Here is a 22,394-nt window from a genome sequence, read left to right on the forward strand (position 1 = left end):
GAAGAGAAAAAAACTACAGAGGGTAAAACAACCTGGTCTTCACTGGTCAAAAAGGAAATGATTTGGGACAATTCTGTGGCTCAACTTAGTACAAATCGGCACTTTTGATGTATTCTGAAGTTTAAAAAACTAAACAGATTCTCAGCAGTGCTGACAAACCCAGAGTTTTGACTTGATGATCCCCCATTTTCAGAAAGAGGTTTGCCTGTGGGAGCAATTGGTTCCGTGGGAGAATTTCTAGAGGCTACTGTATTGCTGATCTTATAAAGGTGCCCCTTGCAGAAATGATTTGATGTATCTATTTAAATTAGCATAGTCTGGCTTTTCAGGTTTGGCCCATGGTCCCTGTAATGGGGCGACACCATCTCTCACATGCATCCCCTTCTGGTCGGGTGTGTCTGTCATCTTTCAGTTCATGGTGACCCCTGTCAGGGGTTTCTCAGGTGGTTTTTCCAGTGAGTCAGCCCCCTGGCTGAGCCTCACACACTGTGTGTGAATCAGAACAGACCCCTTCCGCAGTATACCGTCCTTAATTTGTCCCGGCCCTGGTATGCAGCCATACCCCCAGGGCTTCCTCTCTGGAGACACTGTCTTCTTGCAGCCATCCCTGAGTTCAGTCCTTACCAGCAGCCAGCCAGGAGCTGCTTCTTTGCTCTTCCAGTCCCTGCCAGCAACTGTCTTAAGCTCAGTCACAGCAGCCAGCCAGGAGTTCCTCGTTAGCTCTGCCGGTCCCTGATCATACTAAACTGTCCGTGGTTCTGCTGCTCTCTCTACCAGCCAGTAACCCAATCTCTCCCTTCCAGCTCCAAGCAGCAACTGACTGCTGCTGCTCTGTTGTGCAGCTCCTTTTACATGGCCCTGCCGAGCCTTGATGGGCTGCTCTAGCAGCCCCACGACTACTCTCGGACACTTGAAGCACTTCTCTTCTGCTCCTCTCTGGGATGAGGTGGAGGCCTCCAGCAGGCCGTCACAATCCCTGACCCAACAAGCTTGCAACTTAAGCAAGATATGGCATGGCACAGGAAAGGACTATTTGAGGCATAAGGTTTACAGAAAACAATTGGGGTGGGGTGTTCATATTGTACTTGACATACTGTGTTGATTCCCTAATGCTTGTTTATTGAGTTAAGTAGGTGGTAGTGGGTTAAGTGTGAGAATGTGTGTCACTGTTGGAGAGATTGAGAGAAGTGGATTTTGAGAAGATTAGGGCAGAAAATTGATCAGAGAGAAGAATTTTGCCCTAAAAGGGGGATAGAGAAAGCATAAAAGAAAGGACTGAGAGCTCACTCTCTCACATGTGTGGAATACAGATTATGGTTGTAGGTCTTGGCTACTCTTGAGAACCTCTAATTTACATTCGGAAAAGAATAACTTATTTTTCCTAATAACCTGCTGACCGGTATCAGAGTACAAGTACTCAAGAGGTTTCAGAAATGCAAGAAATTATTAGTAGCTGTCAGCTCACTGGGCAATTAAATCACTGACCAAGTAGACAGGGCAAGTAAATAGTCTTTAAATATCACTTCGGTATGAAAATTAGGTTCCAGAAACAACAAAAAATTCCCATAACATGTAATTCCCATAAATTGGACTCTCCTGGACTCCTCAATACCTAAGATCAGATTTGTCAACAGTAAAGAGTATGGGAGTATCAATGAATCATCCTTTTTAAAATAAGGATTTTGTTATGTAATAACAATAACTTTGCATACTTTTCTCAAATCTCTTTACACACAAGAAGTCAATATTACTCTATTTTGCAGACAGGGAAACCTAGACAGAAGTGACTTGCTCTGAATCACACAGTGAGTCAGTGGCAGAATTGTAATGGTTCTAAATAAACCAAGGATCTGAAACATCTTGGGTGACTAGGCATGCGTGGAAAATCCTTCTTTAACAATTAAGGGTTGAAGTCTGTTGCCCTATCTCAGTCAGTACTCGGAGAGTTTTGCCTGAGTAATGTTACCGGAACCTATCTTAATGCAAGTTGCAGGATTGGGGCCTGAGTCAGGGCTGCAGAATTGAGCCTTATGTCTGTTCAGTGTTTTTTTTTTTTTTTAATTATTCTATTACCATATAAGGAGCTTACGGCAGTTTGGCAAAACTTCATAGTTGCATCAGGAGCTTCTGTCTAGCATTGGACTTACATAGTCACATTTTTGTATGATGTGTCTTGTAGGGGGGGAGCAAAGGGCACGCAAAATGCAAGGTATGCAATGGCTGGGAACGAGATTCCCTTCATACTAGCTATATACATATTTGTGAACCACTAATTACATTTTTTTTAATTAAAGAAAAATTCATAAAGGTAATTTCCACTTGCAATAATCAGTGACTTCAACTAAGTGGAATTCTGAAATTACCATCTCTTCATCATCAGCTGGGTAACTACCATATTCTTTTATGAATACTGAATAGGTGCATTATACCCATATGCTTTTTCTGTAAGCCTGAGGGGGACAGGTCCCCTTTTATGCACACTAGAAGAAGTACAACACAAGTGGTGCGTGTTTGTTTAATAACACATATGTAAAAGTCAAGTAGTAATTTATACTGATTACATAATGAGACACTCCATCTCTTTTCAAAATGGCACTTCAGTCAAAGCCAGTAACACCTGTATAAATGCAAAGTAACATCTGGTTCATAAATCTGTTCTTTCTGGTACTCCAGAGAGATACCTTTATGCCGTATGTGGAACAGGCTGGACCAGAGTTGTATGAAGAACATTAACTATTTCCACACGGTCTCCCTCCCTCTGACTTTGCCATGTTTCTGTTTGAACGTTCAATCACTTCTTGTACATTATCTTTCAGCTTAGGGGCCAGATTCAGACATGGCACTAGTGAATGCAACTCCAGTGTCAGAGAGTTACAAACCCTTCCATCCGATCTTCATTTAACCCAGTCTCTTCATTTCGGTACCCACGTGCCATTCTTTCTTCCATTGCAAATGATCTTTGCACACTGCCACCTTTTCTATCTGAGGCTGACCTTGCAGTTTCACTCTCTTCTCAGCAAACAAACAGCTTCTTTACAAAGCCACAAAAAGATAAGTCAAAGATTTCCTAAAAGTGTCTTTCATAATGGGCCTGATCTTCAGCTGCAGTAGATCAATATAGTTCCACTGATGTCAAGAAAGCTATGTCAGTTTATACCAGCTGAGGATCTGGCCCAATCTAGGTTTTGTTTTTTTATGTGAACTTCCATTAGTCAAAAGACAATTAAGGATGGACAAATTGGTTTGGATAAAGTATTGTAACAATCCACATCAACCTAGAACTTCACGTTTGTTCACCATAGAGATGGGTGACTTACCCAAAACCACAAAATTGAAAGCTAGGCTTGTAACTCAGAAGTTAATGGCTCTGAGTCCAAAAATGTTCAGACAGCTAACAAGGTCTTCTTGGGTCTTTTGTATGTGAAAATCCTCAGATGAGAAATGTCCAGCATATTCAGATTATTCTGCACCTGATCATTATGGGTTCTCAATGTTTGTAAATGTTTTAAATGCACTTAAATTCTAAACATGATTCAATGATGGAAGTATTTACCTAGTACGTGGTGTTTGGTCAAAGTGATAGTTTTACCAAACTAAAAATAACGGGAGGCATTCTGGTGATTTAAGAAGCAAACAAACACCAAGTCTGAGAATGTGAGGGTTGGGATGAAAACATGATTTAGAGCTGCCTGCATAGGGCTAGAAATCAGGATTCATGGGTTCTGTTCTGGGTCTTTCATGGACTGTGTTTGACCTTAGCAGAGACACAAACTCTCTCTCTCTCTCTCAGTGTATATGTGTCTGAATTGTGTATGATATTTAACTACTTTATACCAGTAATGGATGTACCAATTAATATTTCTAAAGTGTTTCAAGATTGGTGCTCTCTCCTCGGGTGAAGACAACATTGAAATAAAAGGGACATGGTAAATCAGGATTAAATGCCCTGAGATAACCATGCACTGTGCTTGAATTGAGGCTCGCCTACTAAACCTTCCCTTGTTTGAGCACTTAATTCACTCAAAAGGAAGATCCAGAGGGGACTGAATGGCTTAGGGGATTTGTAACAAGATACAAAGCCTTTCACCTTTAGGTTCCACTGTGAATTTGGTGGAGTTCATCAGTGAGCAGAAGTCATTCCCACCTGATCACTCTTTCATGTTCCATGTGAAATGAATTGGTGGTGATCTCAGTCCCATTTGTGACTGGACAAATGTCTGTACCTCAAAATGGACCATCATAACTGGTATTAATTGGCACAATGTATAGGGCAGGGAATTTAGCTCTCACCATATTTTTTCTATGGATAATAAGCAAATTTCACATGACAGAGCTACAAGGGCCACCTTTCTCTAGAAATTACTTTTTAAATCTCTAGACATAAACAGATGTTCCCTTCCCAGCAACACAGTGTTGTATCAATCCACAGGACAGATATCAAATTCCATATATCAAAGGCATATCACATGGTGATAGGGACAAAATGTTAAACTTGTGCTGTAAAAGGAATTTCAAGAGACAAAGAAAAACAAGAAGTTGACTATTCTCTTCCCTATTTTTCCAGATGAAGTTCTAATCGCTGCAAGAAATACAAAGAGATAGTGTAAACAAGTATATCAAATATGATAATTCTTGGTTTGCACACTTACAGGACTTATGCTATCCTGTAAAGAGAGAATTTCAAACCATCCCCAGGCTGTCCCCTATTTGTACAACTGGGAGGATTTCCATTCTATGCCGTCTCTTTTTATTTCTGGTTTCTGAATCATGCTTAACTATTATTTTGCTCCCCTCCGAGTGCTCTAATAAACGCCGAAGGTGACCACTGCATAATCTCAGTCTCTTAGGGCACGTCTTCACTAGCAACATTAAAGCGCTGCCACGGCTGTGGCCATGTCGTCGCAGCACCAGCGCTGGGAGAGCTCTCTCCCAGGGCTATAAAAAAACCACCTCCATGATGGGAGTAGTTCCCAGCGCTGGGGCACTGTCTACCCTGCCACGTTACAGCACTGAAACTTGCAGCGCTCAGGGAGATGTTTTTTCACCCCTCTGAGCGAGAAAGTTGCAGTGCTGTAAAGTGCCAGTGTAGACAAGGCCTCCGATTCGCTCTGCTTCTGTTAGTGCATATAGAAGAGAAAAGAGTAGCACATCACCTAACATGATTATTAAGAATACTAAGCACCTGTAAACTTCAGTTCCAAAGCTCTGTACAAATTAAGTATCTGAAATCAAGTGTTTAACTTTACACCTTTAAGCAGTCCTGTTGAAATCAGTGGAGCTATATCGATTAACATTGCAATCAATAAAAAGGGCAATGCATCTACTCAGGCTAATGATGCAAGAAGATTTTAGTCCTTACTGTGGAGTACCTGAAATAGAGTATCCTTTAGAAACAGGATAAAATCTCAATGAGCCATTGGTCTGTTCCAGTATTGCAATTCCTTCGTGTAATAAATTCAGAAATTGATAGTGCTGAAGTATTTGATCGATTGAAAGCTTCAAAAGATTTTCACTAAGAAAGATGTAGAATTTGGTTGTGTTTATACAGCACCTGGCACAATGGGTGTGTGGGTCTATGACGAACGCTACACAAATATAAATGATAAATAACATTAATAATAGTGGACAGAGCACATTGTGACAGGTTGCCCCCCCTTAGGATGCCACCTGATGTGCTGAGATACCACTGAACCTGCCTGGTATGCCAGCCTGGGCACCCTTTTTACTTGTCTTGCTGAGCCCAGCTATTAAGCCTCCTCCAGCACAGACACAGGCAGGGCCACACCCAACTGCAGAATGATACAGACACTGAGATCAGTTCTGGGAAGACTCGGCTTCAGGGACTTGACCCAGCACTCAGATGTCCACCTCCCTTGGAGTGCAGACCCAAAATGTGTATTATGAAATCTGCCTCCTCCCTCAATGTGGAGGAAGGTATGCACAGCCTCTTCCCCCATTATGAACTGTACAAACGGGGTTATATTATAAACAAGAAATAAGTTTTTTAACTACAAAAGGTGGATTTTAAGTAAATATGAGAAATAACAGACAGAACAAAGCAGATTACTGAGCGAATAAAACAAAATACGTAAACTACACTTGTTTCACTAAAAATAATTGTTTACAAATAGTAATTTCTCACCCTAGATATTGTTGCAGGCAGATTACAGAAAGTCTTGAAAGGCAGCTGCACTGGTCTCCAGCTTGAGACCTCAGGTATTATTACAAGTTAGACGCCCTTTCAGCTTGGGTTCAACCCTTCTCCCCTCGGTTCAGTTCTTGCTTCAAGGTGTTTTTCAGTGTCTCTTTGGGTGGGGAGGCAGAGGAGAGACACGATGATGTCACTCTCCTGCCTTATATAGCTCTTGTGTATGGCGGGAACGCTTTGTCTCCCAGTGGAAGAACACTGGCATTCCAAGCAGTGGGTCCAGTACCAGGTGACTCAGACCCATATCTCTGCAGGGCTGTGGCAGCCATTACTCGAAGGCTGTCTGGAGCGTCCACAGAAAGACTAAGCTCTTTCACAGTCCATTGTCTTTGCTAATGGACCATTTGATCTGTTTGGCTTTTCCATTGTTGTAGCTGAAGGGTTGGTTGGGGTTGACACCCAAAGTAACACATTTGAAATACAGATACATAGTCAATATTCCTAACTTCAGATACAGAAATGATACCAGCATACAAATTGGATAATCACATTCACTAAGTCATAACCTTTCCAATGATATCTCACATGAGCCATCTTGCATAAAGTATATCTCAACTATGTTCATATCATAAGCATATTTTCATAAAGAATATGGAGTGAGATGTGACACACATAATAGAGCGTCATGAATTCTAAAAGCATGTCTGTTGCTGATATCTTCTTTGGCCTTGATCAATTCACTTTACATATGGGGAAATACACAGCTAGAAAAGCCAAGTGTAATAATGACACAACTATCTAGTTTATCTACCTACATTACTGTTTTAGACTGCTGCCCACCACCATAATATGAGCTCCTTCCATGTTAAAAAAAATCAATCACAAAAGTGAAGTCCCTCATGGAGTTCATGGTGTCTCTAGTATTTCTCCCTTTCTGGAGTAAAAACTGTTTTTGCAGAACTTTAAGTACCCAATGTGCAACATATTCTTGCACAATCCCAAAGAACGGTTTGACTGGAAAAATAACTAGAATTTAGTCAAATGTTTGCTTTGATTTTTGCCAAGTAAAACAACTGCACATAAGGAGATTTATGCTGTATTTTTGGCTGATTTGGATAAATGTTAATCAACAACTTGAAAAGCACAAAAAAGGGTTCTTTGGATGTTTGAATGTGACACAATTGCAGTTCTAATATGGAGGTGATCCATGTTGGCATTAGAGATAGCACTCTGTCTGGGACCTTGCAGGAGAAAGTCTCCATTGGCTTCAAAGGAGTTACTCCAGATTTACACAGGTGTAACTGAAAGCAGAATTTGGCCCTTATTCTCAGGTTCCCTCATTTATTTATTGCTATGTGTTGACATGCCTGAGTTTAAAAAAAAATTCCTTGAAATAAGTCTCCGAGAAAGTCTCACAAGGACTCTGGGCCTGATTCTGATCTCACTTTCATCCATGTAAATCAAAAGTAATGCCATTGAAGTCAGTGAGGTAACACTAGTATTAAACCAGTGTGAGATCACATCAGACCCATGTCCTTAATAAAATGACCACTATTAGCTTATCTCCAAGTTTCCATTCATTAGGATTTCTGCACTGAATTTGCACGAGCAATATCCACAGACCAAGAAATACATTTGAAAGTGATGGCTATTTTCTCCTGCTGAAAACTACAGAATGCAGCAAGCTATCCCACTTCTCATCCAAAAAACTACAGATTTTATATTTTGTTAACAGAAGTGTTTATGGACAAAACACGTGTGAATATACCATAGAAACCATCCGGCATGGGCCGGGGAGAATGAACGAGATGATCTAATGTCTTTCTCTTGTCTATTTTTTATGGCCTCAACCTTTGGTGTTCAAGTCTAAATCATGGAAAAGCACTGAACACACATAGCTAAGTTCTGCTCTCAATTATAGGAGCATCCCACTGAAAATCAGCAAAGTCCCTATTTAGGGTCCAATCCTATTTAGGGTCACACTGATCCCCAAACTTTTGGCTATATAGTACAACTGTATTTCGTGGTGTAAATCAGACAGACAGACAATCTGTCACCAAGCACAGTCTGTTCCTTACAAGGGACACACTTTCCCCTCATTTTTTACTAAACATGGACAGACGACTTATCTGATGTGCTGATATAGAAGACAAACAAATATGGAGTTCCACCCACCCCCATTTTAACTATTTGATAGCTACATGTTGCTTCTAAAAACTGGTTTCACATCCATCCACGATGCCGTGAATGAAAAAAAAAATCACTATTCATCACAGATGATTTGTGAATTTGTTGGGACAGACACTTAAGGAATGGTACTCTAAACATTTTTAGTTTGGTAGGCAGTGCACTAAACTTTAGCCCCTTTGGGAGGAGGCCCGATTACAAATTTTGAGTTAGGTCTCAAGTGAAAAAAATGCATTAGTTGGTGTGATCCTAAAACTCCTGTTAGTTCAAATCAAAACAACCTCACTGCAAAATGTGACCTAGTTGGCAACCATTACTAAGAGACCCACACATCAACAGGGGGGATTCACCAGGCTAAGGACTTAGGCACAGTGACCAAGCTACGCAATAGACGCATCAGAGTACCAGGTTCGAGCTTTCACAGGCACTACATTCACCTACAAATTCCGGTTGTTAGTGGGGTTTTTTAAATGAACTCGCTCTAAAACATGCACCATATAAATTTCCTTTAATAGCCTCACCTCCTATGTTTGAGCCTTCAAAGACTGAAAACCATATGGATGAAATAAACATTTGCAATCCAGCAATACCCGCTGTACCCTGATATATTTGTTATTGAAGGGCTTTTCCAGTGTCTCAGGGAGCCACTTAAGAATATGAAATAAGGTAGGATTTTCCCCACAGTAATTCAGTTCCTGTTTGGAGAAAACACTATGAGAAGACCAGATATTCTGTTGTTTTGGTTTCATAAGTGGCTCCATGATGCATTTGAAACACCCTGAAAAACAACTTGGCATTAGTATATGTATTATTATAAATTTGATGCTTGACAGTGGCTATTTTTGACTTTATTAATGTTCTTATGGAACCCAATTGACACCACTAGGAATGGCTTCAGGCTCACACTAGGAATGATCAAATGATTCTTCCTCAGTAGTTCTGAAAAAACTGATTTACAAGAACCATTTAATTTACAATCTAAATGCAACTTCTCCACACCATCCCCTTGACTTAACAAATCTAGACTTTCAAAAGAGCTGGGAATGTCAACTTCCTATCAAAAAACCTGCCCTCCACAGGTTAGCTATTTGAAACTTTATAAATAGCTGAATAGGTTACTTTAAGTTCTCAGAACTCATAGGAGTGACTGGGCTCAATACAGGGGTAACCAGGTGAAATTCAATGGCCTCCGTTATACAGGAGGTCTGACTAGATGATCTACTGGGTCTTCTGGCCTTAAAACTTTATCCGTCATTGCAGTGTTTCCCAAACTTGGGACACCGCTTGTTCAGAGAAAGCCCCTGGCGGGCCGGGCCGGTTTGTTTACCTGCTGCGTCCGCAGGTTCGGCCGATCGTGGCTCCCACTGGCCGCGGTTCACCGCTGCAGGCCAACGGGGGCTGCGGGAAGCGGCACAGGCCAAGGGACGTACCAGCCACCACTTCCCGCAGCCCCCATTGGCCTGGAGCGGTGAACTGCGGCCAGTGGGAGCTGCGATTGGCTGAACCTGCGGATGCGGCAGGTAAACAAAGCAGCCGGGCCCGCCAGGGGCTTTCCCTGAACAAGCGGTGTCCCAAGTTCGGGAAACACTGCGTCATTGGATCATAGAAGGTTAGGGTTGGAAGGGACCTCAGGAGGTCATCTAGTCCAACCCCCTGCTTGAAGCAGGACCAATTCCCAATTTTTGCCCCAGATCCCTAAATGGCCCCCTCAAGGATTGAACTCACAACCCTGGGTTTAGCAGGCCGATGCTCAAACCACTGAGCTATTCCTCCCCCCAAATTCCATTGATTCCTATCAATGTCACCAAGATCAGAAACTAGTCCATAGTCTCCAAATCTATCAACATGGCACAGATCATTCTATTTCCAATTTATTTTAAACAACCTGAGAATTCTGGCAGGGAGCAGATCCTGTATAAAATTTCCTCACTGCAGCAACCTTCCTATCTTTCTTCCCATGAAACACACATGCAATTGTATAGTGGTTTTGTTATTTTCTGTCTCAGGACTTTGATGGCCAAAAAATCCCACACACGCATAAAGAAAATAAATCACAGTGGCAAAAAGTAAATGCACATATATTCTGATGACTTAATGTATTAACCTGTCTGTGCATTATTTTACTATGGGCATTTGAGGGTGGGTAAGGGTCTTTTCCTGTAGGCTCTGGAACACCAAATGAACCATTGCACAGCCTCTATTAAACCATTAGGCAGAGAGTTTTAGTGTGAGGATCTGTGTGCATTGATCTTTTTCTGCCCCAAAAGCCCTCTCTCTGGTTCTACAGAGACAGCACACACAAGGGGTGAGAACTGTCTCCCTCCCCACAAAGGACTCTCCACAGCCTCTCCCCCTCTGTCAACTGGATTTAGCATTTCCGTGCATCTCTATCCATGGATGAGAGGAGGATTTCATCCATTGTGCCAGAACCTCAGCCACTGCAAATCTGCACAGTTCCACTGACTTCAATGGATCGATGCTGATTCAGACCAGCTGAAGATGTGGCCTGTGGTATTTTAAACCTGCACTACATACAACAATTTATATCTCAGGGATCTAACTACAAGAACAAAAACCAGTAACAGAGTTTTTAATGCACCTTTAGTAGAAGAAGTTGCAAACACTACTATTCTGCTGTTTTTCCTTTTTTACTCTGAAAAGCCATAACTCCCAATGGGTTATCCCTTGTTTGTATAGGGTGTCCAGTGAGCAAGCCATTTACTATTGCAGTTAAAGTGAATAAAGCTCAGACCTTTCCATATATGGCAGTGCCTTTTAATCAACGGGGAACGAATGAGCAATGGAATTTTACTTGGCTTTTGATTTTGCAATGCCCTATCTTATATGAAATATTGTTTTTTGATGAATGGTTATTATTGAATGTGGGAATAATTTTGACCCGAGTTTTTGCAGACCCATGATGTACATGAAACAGAGAGAGTGGGCCAGATTCTGAACTCAATTATCCCATCATAAATCTCTCTGAAGTTAGAGTTACTCCAGATTTATACCAGGATCATTTAGATCAGAATCAGGCCCAGGATAAAGATCATTCGCTGGCAATGGAGTTTCACCAGTGTAAAACTGGTGAAAGTTAAGATCAAAATCTGGGCAAAAGCTGTCCAAGTTAAAACCTGGACCAAATTTTGTTCTCATTTACACCAAACATCAGATTTACACCAGTGTAATTAACAGCAGAATTTGGATAACTGATGTTTTAAGTTTAAAAAAAGGATTTGAATTAGGCTTCTTTTATCTGTGTACTGTATACCAGCCACAAAAATGCATGGCAATATTTCAACTGGATCACAAACACTCATTCATATTTATAGCAATTAAAATGACATACTTCAAACAAAACTGGATTTTAAAGACTGAAGTTGCAAAGCAACAGCTGTAGCTTATCAGACATCTGAATGGAACCCATCATTTTCATAGCAGGGGAATGGCCATGTATCTAAAGTTAAATTCTGCTCTCAGAGGCGCACAAAGAATCTAAACTCCGACATTCTGCTATCCCCACATGCCTGGAGCTCCTCTCTCTCTACCCACAGGCAATATGAAGGCAGAACATCAGAGCGCTGAAGCTGTGCGTGGATCCAAGAGAAGAATTTTGCCATGTGCCATTAGGCATCTTGTGTTATCAGCAGTGGATGGGAGAAGCTATTCAGATAAAATAACAGCTGACCAGAATCTTCCCCCATATCTCAATCCTATCCCAACCAGATCCTTTTTCAAGGTTTGCAAAAAGTTCCACAAACCATTTTCCCAAACCTCTGCCCTTTGCAACCAAGATACCAAATTCAGCCCTAGTGCTAACAAGCACCATTGCTTTTTAAATCAATGGGGTTTCATAACAGAGCAGAGGAGGGGAAGGGAGGGTGTCACTAGCTCATTGTGGAGTTGGGGTGGCGGGGGGAGGAGAGGAGTAAAGAGGAATCTCTTAGCTCTTGCTAATCCCAGGGGATTGAATAGAAATTGTTCCTGCTGCTGCTGCTGCTCTTAATAGAAATTAATATATGGACTTGCCAAGGAACTCCACCAGCTGTTAGCATCCCCTGAAACTGCAAGGAGTAATGAGATGTCCTGCCATTGCTTATGGGATGAAAAGAAAGGAATATTTTGACCATGGTGACTTTTTGGGGAGGGAACCATTTCACTGTAGCAGTGTTCCTTTTCCCCTGTGAACACTGCTACAGTGAAATGGTTCCCTCCCCAAAAAGGTACTCAGCCATTGCCTATATGAGGCAATGGTACTCAGCCATTCCCTATCTGAGGCAAAGATACGCGAAGAGTAGTAACGTGCTCTACAGCATTGACATTTACATAAGCAGAATGCCAACATCGAAGCCCTGCGAATAAGAAACAAACAGATCACAATGTCCTTTCTTGGGTAAAAATTCCCTTTGAAGGCAATGGGAGCCTGGCCTGTGTAAGGGCTGCAGGACTGAACCTTGAAATTTAAAGGAACGCAGCAACTGCTATTCAGGATCAGACCAGTGCAGTGGTCCATCTAGTCCAGTACCCCGTCTCCGGCAGTGGCTACAGCCAGCTGCTTCAGAGGAAGGTGCCAAGGAACCCTGCAGTAGGTAGTTATAGAGTAACCCACAGGGAAAGTTTTCTCCTCGACCCATTAGTTAAAGAACTGTCATATTTCCAGTATCCCTCCTTACTCCCATGAAAATTATGAGAATTCTATAAATAGTGAATCCTATAATTTTCCCAATTTGCAGCATTGCCCCAAACTATCTAACCTTAAAACGTTCATCTTAAATTGAATCTGTTTCCCTGTCCTTTGAATATCCAGTTTCTTGAAGGGGGGTTTATGGGAGGTGCGCGCGTGTGTGCGTGACACCAAGTTGTCTTGATGCATTTAACAATATTCCCAACCTTTTTTTATTTATTAGGCTGTAAAAATATCCACTGGAATAGATCCAAGCAGAGCATTAAGGGTAAAACGTTACGTTCTCCACAAATATACTTATAAAAAGAAGCTAAATTCCCCATATGATTTTTTTCTATTTCAGGATATAAACCAGAAGAAGGTGTGTGAATGGGAGTTCCTTTTTGCTTCACACCCGCTGCAACACATCTGGGGGAAAACCTCTATTTGTATTCTGTAGACGTAGGGACTGGAAATATGTAATGAAGTTTCCACTCAGTGCAATCTTTTCCAAGTAGGGTATTTACCCATTGTAGCCTGTTCTAGCTACTGTGGTTCTGATCGCAAATGCTCCCATCATATGTGCAATGACAAGCGGATAAATGTTCAGAAGTTTGTTTAGAGTTATTTGTCATCCAAATTAGACCATCTCTGCAATATTAAAAAAGGGTCTCCTCTCTCCACCCATATTTTCAGAACATGCATTTAACATGACAAGTGTAAATGAATCATAGAATCATAGAATATCAGGGTTGGAAGGGACTTCAGGAGGTCATCCAGTCCAACCCCCTGCCCAAAGCAGGACCAAACCCCAATTAAATCATCCCAGCCAGGGCTTTGTCAAGCCTGACCTTAAAAACTTCTAAGGAAAGAGATTCTACCACCTCCCAAGGTAACGCATTCCAGTGTTTCACCACCCTCCTAGTGAAAAAGTTTTTCCTAATATCCAACCTAAACCTCCCCACTGCAACTTGAGACCATTACTCCTTGTCCTGTCATCTTCTACCCCTGAGAATAGTCTAGAACCATCCTCTTTGGAACCACCTCTCAGGTAGTTGAAAGCAGCTATCAAATCCCCCCTCATTCTTCTCTTCTGCAGGCTAAACAATCCCAGTTCCCTCAGCCTCTCCTCATAAGTCATGTGTTCCAGACCCCTAATCATTTTTGTTGCCCTTCGTTGGACTCTCTCCAATTTTTCCACATCCTTCTTGTAGTGTGGGGCCCAAAACTGGACACAGTACTCCAGATGAGGCCTCACCAATGTCGAATAGAGGGGAATGATCACGTCCCTCGATCTGCTGGCTATGCCCCTACTTATACATCCCAAAATGCCATTGGCCTTCTTGGCAACAAGGGCACACTGTTGACTCATATCCAGCTTCTCGTCCACTGTCACCCCTAGGTCCTTTTCCGCAGAACTGCTGCCTAGCCATTCGGTCCCTAGTCTGTAGCGGTGCATTGGATTCTTCCGTCCTAAGTGCAGGACCCTGCACTTATCCTTGTTGAACCTCATCAGATTTCTTTTGGCCCAATCCTCCAATTTGTCTAGGTCCCTCTGTATCCTATCCCTACCTGCCACCATATCTACCACTCCTCCTAGTTTAGTATCATCCGCAAATTTGCTGAGAGTGCAATCCACACCATCCTCCAGATCATTTATGAAGATATTGAACAAAACCGGCCCCAGGACCGACCCTTGGGGCACTCCACTTGATACCGGCTGCCATCCAGACATGGAGCCATTGATCACTACCCGTTGAGCCCGACAATCTAGCCAACTTTCTACCCACCTTATAGTGCATTCATCCAGCCCATACTTCTTTAACTTGCTGACAAGAATACTGTGGGAGACAGTGTCAAAAGCTTTGCTAAAGTCAAGAAACAATACATCCACTGCTTTCCTTTCATCCACAGAACCAGTAATCTCATCATAGAAGGCGATTAGATTAGTCAGGCATGACCCTCCCTTGGTGAATCCATGCTGACTGTTCCTGATCACTTTCCTCTCGTGTAAGTGCTTCAGGATTGATTCCTTGAGGACCTGCTCCATGATTTTTCCGGGGACTGATGTGAGGCTGACTGACCTGTAGTTCCCAGGATCCTCCTTCTTCCCTTTTTTAAAGATGGGCACCACATTAGCCTTTTTCCAGTCGTCCGGGACTTCCCCCAATCGCCATGAGTTTTCAAAGATAATGGCCAATGGCTCTGCAATCACAGCCGCCAACTCCTTTACATTTACGCTTGCACATGCAGATGCAGTAACTGGGCAAACCCTGTGTACCTGTGTAATTCTGAAAGCCTGCGCCACTGACCCTAATTGAAGTTCCAGCGAACCATTTTCAACTGGTTACTATTGGTTCTGCTTTGTTTTGGAAGCAAATTACTCTGTTAGCCCACTGGTCCCTCCAGGAGCAGCCCAAACAGACTAACTGAAGTCCTAATCTAATGGAGTCCACTGGACTTTCCACTAAGGAGAATGTATAGCATATAGTGTCTAAAAGACTCTCTCAAAAAATAAGTATTACCAGCACGACTTTGGACTTCCATTCCACGACCTCAAAGCATGTTACAAAATACGAATGAATTAAGCCTTAATAACCTTAGTGTACCTAGTTCATAGGGGAAGGATTTATTTTACAGATATGGAAACTGAGGTAGAGAGCTGAAATGATTTGCAAGAAGGTTATAGCAGATCCTGGAACAGAATCCAGATCTCCTGATTGTTACTCTGGCATTTTAAGAACATGATTACCAGTCCACTCAGTAATTAAAAATGGTTTCCCTAACTCTGTCCAGTCAAATACATTGGGGGGGGGGGGGGAGATGGTAGCGAAAAGATTAGAATTCTACCTAGTGCTCCACCACGACTGCTACTGTTCATATACCATTCTCATTGGTAGCGTGAGCAGAGAGATGAAAGACTGAATGGGCCTGGAGAAGGAGCTCGTCACACATTCCCTTACAGATGGGTTGAGATGCTTTGGAAAAGCAGCACGGTTGGTAGCTGAATTGCTGCTGCTTTGCCAGTTCTGCAGAGAAATGTTAGTTGCAAGGGCTGTCAATCCATCCACATTCACCAGTACCAGATTCACTCCCAAAAAACATTTGTTAAAAGACAAAAGAATTTTTTTTAGTGAGGGTGAAAATGATGATAATCATATCGGTTATACATATATATTCAGTTTCCTATCTAAATAAGTTATGTACCCTAGTCTTCTGGATTTATCAAGTCATATTTTGGGACCAGTAGGAGGTATACATATTTTTTTTAAGTCTAAATGTTGCCAAACAAAATAGCTCAACTCTTCCCTTCCACTTGATATTGATTAGCTAATTTATACACAAGCTTCAGAAGAAAGCTGAAAATAAAGAGTTACATAGTTCAACAGTCATGTGACCTCAGTGACCTCAATGTTTCATCCAGAAAGGTCAAATCTAATCTGATCTTCAAATGCCTTTGAGTCAAATTTCAACTTCAGTTAGATCCTTCTCTGACCATTTTCTTTGAGGCCAGCAATGGCTATAATTACATACACGCACGCACACACACACAGTATATGGCATTATACGTACAAGCCACACATGCTAAAGTGCAGCTATATCCAATCACCACTCAGTCCTTCTAAAATAGCCAAAAGCTCAGTACCAATCTCAGCCAACCCATCTGTGTGCACACGCACAAATCAGTATATATGTCCGATGAAGGGAATTTTAGTAAGGAAACAACTATTTTGTTATGAGAGTTTCCATTAAGTTATTATAAAGAACAGGCATTTTTTGAAAGGATGAAACCTACTGTGACTAGTAGCAATAGCATTAGCCAACATTCTACTAACATTCTTTAAAGTAGTCATCCTGCCTGCCTCAGGTTTTACTCATCTGGGGCCCAATTCTGCAAACCCTCAATGCATGACATTCCCCTTGAAGGCAACGGAAGATTTGTAGGATTTGACCCAGAAAACAATAGTAACTTTGGGGGTATTCCCCCCCCACACACACACACACCCTTTCTCTGGTTCCCATGGGATTTGATGTAGGGTACTGAAGATTGACAGCTAATACTGTATTCTCAGCCTCTTGCTCTCTTTCTTAGAGTATGTCAATACTGGAGCTGGAGGTATAATTTCCTTGTTAGGTAGCCATACCCTGGCTAGCTCTAATCAAGACAGTATTCTAAAAATAGCAGGATGGCCACAGCAGCAGAAGTGGTGAGAGGGGCTAGTACAATCCCATCTGAAACCCTAAGTATGTACTTGGGGCAGCTAGCCAGTACCGCTACTCATGCCCTCACAGCCATGCTTCTATTGGTAGCCCGCTAGCGCAGGTATGTCTATCTGAGCTGGAAGTCACACCTCTATCTCTAGTGTAGACATACCCTTATATATACACACACTCTTTTTTTTCACCTCTTTGTTCTTGCATAGTAACTAAATTCAGTGGGTCAAATCCTCCATAGTTCCATTGACTTTAATGGATGTGCATCAATTTACACCAGGTGAAGACCTGACCCAATATGAATTATAGAAAAGAGGAGAAAATACACCACACACTGCACAAAACAATACAAACTATGACAGGTTTCAGAGTAGCAGCCGTGTTAGTCTGTATTCGCAAAAAGAAAAGGAGGACTTGTGGCACCTTAGAGACTAACCAATTTATTTGAGCATAAGCTTTCGTGAGCTACAGCTCACTTCATCGGATGCATGTAGCTCACGAAAGCTTATGCTCAAATAAATTGGTTAGTCTCTAAGGTGCCACTAGTGCTCCTTTTTTTAACACAAACTATGCCACCTCGTGTGCCCAGTGCACTCCTCCCTGTTCTGACAATGCTCATGTGCACAGAGCCTACAGACTGTTAGAAAGGTGAGCAGATGTGGGGAGTGTTGGCAAAGAAAAATGAACGGCACTCAGTTTCTTTCCCAGCTGTACAATCCACTTTTTAAAAAGCTACCAGAAATAACAAGAGCACATTTTAGAGCATATCCAGTTTGTTAGATCTTTTGCAGCATACTTCGGTGCCTGTTGGTCCAGATAAACCTCTACTCATTGCACCAGCAGTCAGGAGGAAATGTGGGAGGGCCATATCATGTAAGGCTAGCCATGGCTGTTAAGCAATGCTGTGCACGGATGCCCTCCATCCCTACTCATGCACCAGAGTTTGAATACAGAACAGTGGATGCAGAACCTCCACTTCTGTATGGGGAGAGGTGGAAGCAATGCTAGACGGGCTCCTGCCACAGCAGTGTTTCTCAACCTTTTTTACCCAGGGACCCCTAAACTTAAACAGACAAACTTGTGGAACCCCAACCACGGGTGATGCATGAGGGGACATGAGGGGTCACATGCCCCCCAGATTTCAGCTTTCCACTTGGCCCTGCTCCCTGAAGTGCCAACGTAGCAGGGCAGAGCAGTGATGTGTATCCTTGGCTAGCTGCTGCCTGCTCATGAAGTCGATGGCTGAGAGGCAATCCCTTCTTATAGCAGGGAGGGATCTCTCTTCTGCAGTGATGCTGCAAGTTTTGATTTACCCGCCCATCCTGGCCAACCCAGACAAGCTTGGTGGCCTGCTGAGGTGAGTCAGGGGATGGAGGTGGCACTCTCTCCCTGAGCCCCGCCGCCCGGGCTGAAGCCCAGTTTATTTTGGCAGACCCCCTGAAACCTGCTCAGAGCCCCCCAGGGGACCGCAGACCCCCAGTTGAGAACCAGAACAGCAACCTGTTCAGATAATGTAACTGACACCCATGTCTCAATGCCACAGAGACCACTGTCCCTGCTAGCAGTCTGCAAAACAGAAGAATGCCCAGTTCTATTGCCCTATCATGTCCTGCTCCTAGCTCTTAGAGTCATTGGTCCCATCGCTATTCAACAAGGAGAGTTCATTCCATCACTGCCACTGTGTCCTCTTTCATGTCATCTCTGTACACAGGTGCCCTTTAACAATCCCCAAAGCAGCACCTTTCATTGAATCACAGTACTGCCCTCCACACTTTGTACTGATATGAAACACTGCTGGTAAACACACCTATTGCAGCCTCCACACATGGCCCAGTGAATGAGGAATTGAGGAACACAGAGACCCCCATTTTAGTGCATCTTTTCCCTTCTGCGTCACCTTGCATGGAAGGAAACTGACCATCTACCCTGTAAAATTCAAAATGTTTCATAATGATATTGAGTGCAAAATACTGAGTTTTCCATTCCTTTATGCTGTTCAATGTTGAAAAATAGGGTTGCAGTAGTATAAAGTAGCAACTTTACATTGTACTTTGCTCATTGACAAAGTGTATTTAGATGTGGCAAGCCATTACATCTACTCTCCTTGAGTCTGATCGTGTATTTGTTAATGAATGTACTGATTTCACCCAAGACTAATCATGTGAATAAGGGCTGCAAGATTGGGTTGGGTCCCTTGTCATTTCATGGTGCAACAATGAGAAGTTTTCAGGAAATACAAATGACTTCAATTTGCCTTCTGTCCTCAAACAACCTGTCCAATATTTCTCCCAGTACCATCATGACAACCAAATGCCAAACATTACAGTTACATGTGTAGGTTTTATTGAATATCATCATCCTCCTTAAACAGTCATCTGAAGATAGAGACAGACCCATAAGCTTCCCCAAATATACTGATAACTGCTCTGTTCCCCCTTTTTCAGAAAGCCACTTCCATTAACAGATTATTTTTTGTCAGTCCCTTGAATGAGCACAAAAAACAGCTTTCACTGTATTTGTAATGCATCTCAAGAAAAGTCCATTGTGAGTGGTTTTCAAGAAAGCAATTTCAGGCTCGCCTGATATTTCCCAATTCCAAATGCAAAATATTGCAACGGCACACATACATATACACACACCCCAAGCTGTAAATATAATTAGAAAAAGAAAGGGTGCTGATCTCAGACTTATTTAATGCTTGGCTGTACTAGCAAATTCATTTAGAATATGTTATATGAAAGACACTACAAAAGAAATTCTCCCCCCACAGTTTGTTTCTTCTAGATGTTTCCAAGGGAAAAAATGTGTCATTTTCATAGAATATTCTCCAACAAGCCTTTTAGTGGGGAGGAAGGGAGGGAGGGAAACCTTCCCGAAAACATGAAGTCCTCAGAAGAAGCCACATGCTGTAGAAAAGTTATTTTAAAAAATTATTTTGTGCATCCTTTCCATAAATAAATGACACAGGGCATGGGAGAATAATCACCTTTGACATATCTGTGAGTTTGGTCAGGAGTTATCAGGTCTTCCTCCCACTCGCTCCCTCTCCCCCCCCCCCCCGCTCCCCAATCATTCTACAGCTAATCTTGCCCCTCTCTATCTTTATGCCCCTATCATTCCTTCTTACGAGGAATTCCATGCTACACAAAATGTCACTAGTATCAGCTATCAGGCTTGCACAACACAACTGTACGAGCATGTCAAAAGTAGATTGAAATGAAAGTCTGCTTCCTCTCTTTCTGGAATAGCAGTCACACACACACAAAGCTCCAGTCCCACCCATGAACAGTTTGGGTCCCCCCCACCCTTTCTTTTCTCAGGAAAGACTGCTTCATAAGAAACATTCTGGCAATATGCTGCTCTGCATGGTAAGTCTGAAAACAAAAACGGATGCAGTCTATTGTCAACAATACTTTTCTGAAAGACAGCCATAATAGACATCTGTTTCAGCAAATATCAAATCAGTGACAATGTTTTCCCTGCCTGCTCTGCCTTTAGATTTTTGCTACTTTAATAGCCTAGCTCTTAGGTTGCAAAATGAAAAGCAAGACAGTCTGTTAGCCTTCAAAATCTTATTTCAATCACTCCTTTAAATGCACTTTAAAAGAAAACATGAATAGGCTTTTGTTCCATGGGCAAGCGTCCCCAAGAATACCACTGTGTGGTACCGACTCATTAATGCTGGCCCAACTGGGTTTCTGCCTCCTTCCAAACAAACAATGGGCTATCCTGTACACGAGAAGCCTTTCCGTTCTGCCCAGGAATTGCACTCACTACGCAAAGCATACATCTCTGTGAAGAACAAAATATGAAATCTTCTCTCACTAACAGTGGTTCACAATGAACATCTGCCAAGGGAAAAAGCTGCAGGCACTTTTAGTATATTTCCACAGCTCTGTTACATTTAACATGCACTGTGGATAGATGTTAAACAGCAAATGCAGTCAAATCAGATCATTGGGGTGGGGGAAAAGAGTATCTTAATCCCTTACCTCTGCAGCTGAAAAGTTTTCAACTAGTAGGAAGGAAATGAATAACTGGCTGTTTAGGCAGGAGCACAGCAAGAAAGGTACACCAGCAGCCTAACACACAGCCCTATTCAATAAAACTACAGACTTTCCTTGGCCCCTCCCAAAAGTCAATGCTAAGTGACTACATATCCCTTATGTTTACAATTGGCAGCCAGTGGTATGCATTGTTCTCAATTTATTCTAATAAGCAGCCAATGACTACGCTTGAGCCAAGGTGGGTCCAGCCTGCCTGCAGAGATGCCTGTCATTCCCTAGGCATGCTCAGGAAGCCACTCATCAGAAAACCAAGACCTAAAAAGCTCCGAAAATTCATGCAAGCTGCCAAAAGTGTCTTGCTACATGCCCTTTTTTGGTTATCCTTAGCAGGGCCTCTGAAAGTAAATCCTCTGTCAGGAACAATCATAAGAAATGTTAATCTTGGGGAAAAGAGGCTGTCTTGTTGAACACAAATGGAGCTTTAAAAAAGGAAATATACTGCAAGGAAAGGGGGCAGAGTAAATACGTTTATTTTTTTGCATCAATTTTAAAGAAAATTTAAAAAGCACATACACCACAACCAACTTCATTGTACTGTTTTAACGAATACCATATGTAGAAAGAGAATGTAAAACCTGTTTGTCTTTTCCTGCAGAAACAAAAATATTAGAGCAAGAGCATGAGAGGAGCATGAAAGAGGAGTTGGCAGACAAGTGGGTTACCTGTCAAATAGTGTAGCAGAAGTTGCATATAGAATGTCCGTGTTCTTAAAAATTGTTTAAGATACCATTAAAATCTTTGACACTAATCACTGATCCTAAAAAATGCTGACTAGTGCAGGTAAACATTGAGTTAATAAATGTCCATCTCTCTATATATTCTGAACAGCACTTTTCACTAAACTGTCTTTTTCCACTAATCGAGTATGTTTGGATTAATCTTTACCTTGAAAATGTCTTTTGTGGAGCATCAGAAAATTGCAGACTGTTCACAGAATTTGACTGGAGGTTTTACTTACCCTGAGTAATTTAAAGAAGTAAAAGAACAAATACAAAACACATGCACAGAAAAAAGTGAGCTACATCAAGTATTTGCAAAGAATGAGATGAAATGTAACTGTTCTTACGGATGTAAATATATAGCACAGTATATAGACACATACATACACACACAC

General features: G+C 42.1%; 1 protein-coding gene across 11 annotated transcripts in view; it reads right to left on the reverse strand.

The window, feature by feature from the left end:
* The window catches only part of CALD1 (caldesmon 1), a 236,498-nt gene extending 215,044 nt beyond the window's left edge, over positions 1 to 21,454 (reverse strand). For 4 of the 11 annotated variants that reach the window (XM_073319335.2, XM_073319384.2, XM_073319326.2 and 1 more), the window contains exon 1: positions 21,206 to 21,453. The gene's annotated coding sequence lies outside the window, so the exon portion shown is untranslated. Of the gene's footprint in view, positions 1 to 21,205 lie in introns of all 11 variants that reach the window. The other 7 variants (XM_073319403.2, XM_073319429.2, XM_073319375.2 and 4 more) reach the window with 5 other exon arrangements.
* Between the last annotated feature and the right edge of the window lie 940 nt (positions 21,455 to 22,394).

Source organism: Lepidochelys kempii, chromosome 1, assembly GCF_965140285.1.
Source record: "Lepidochelys kempii isolate rLepKem1 chromosome 1, rLepKem1.hap1, whole genome shotgun sequence".
Classification (NCBI taxonomy): Eukaryota; Metazoa; Chordata; order Testudines; family Cheloniidae; genus Lepidochelys; species Lepidochelys kempii.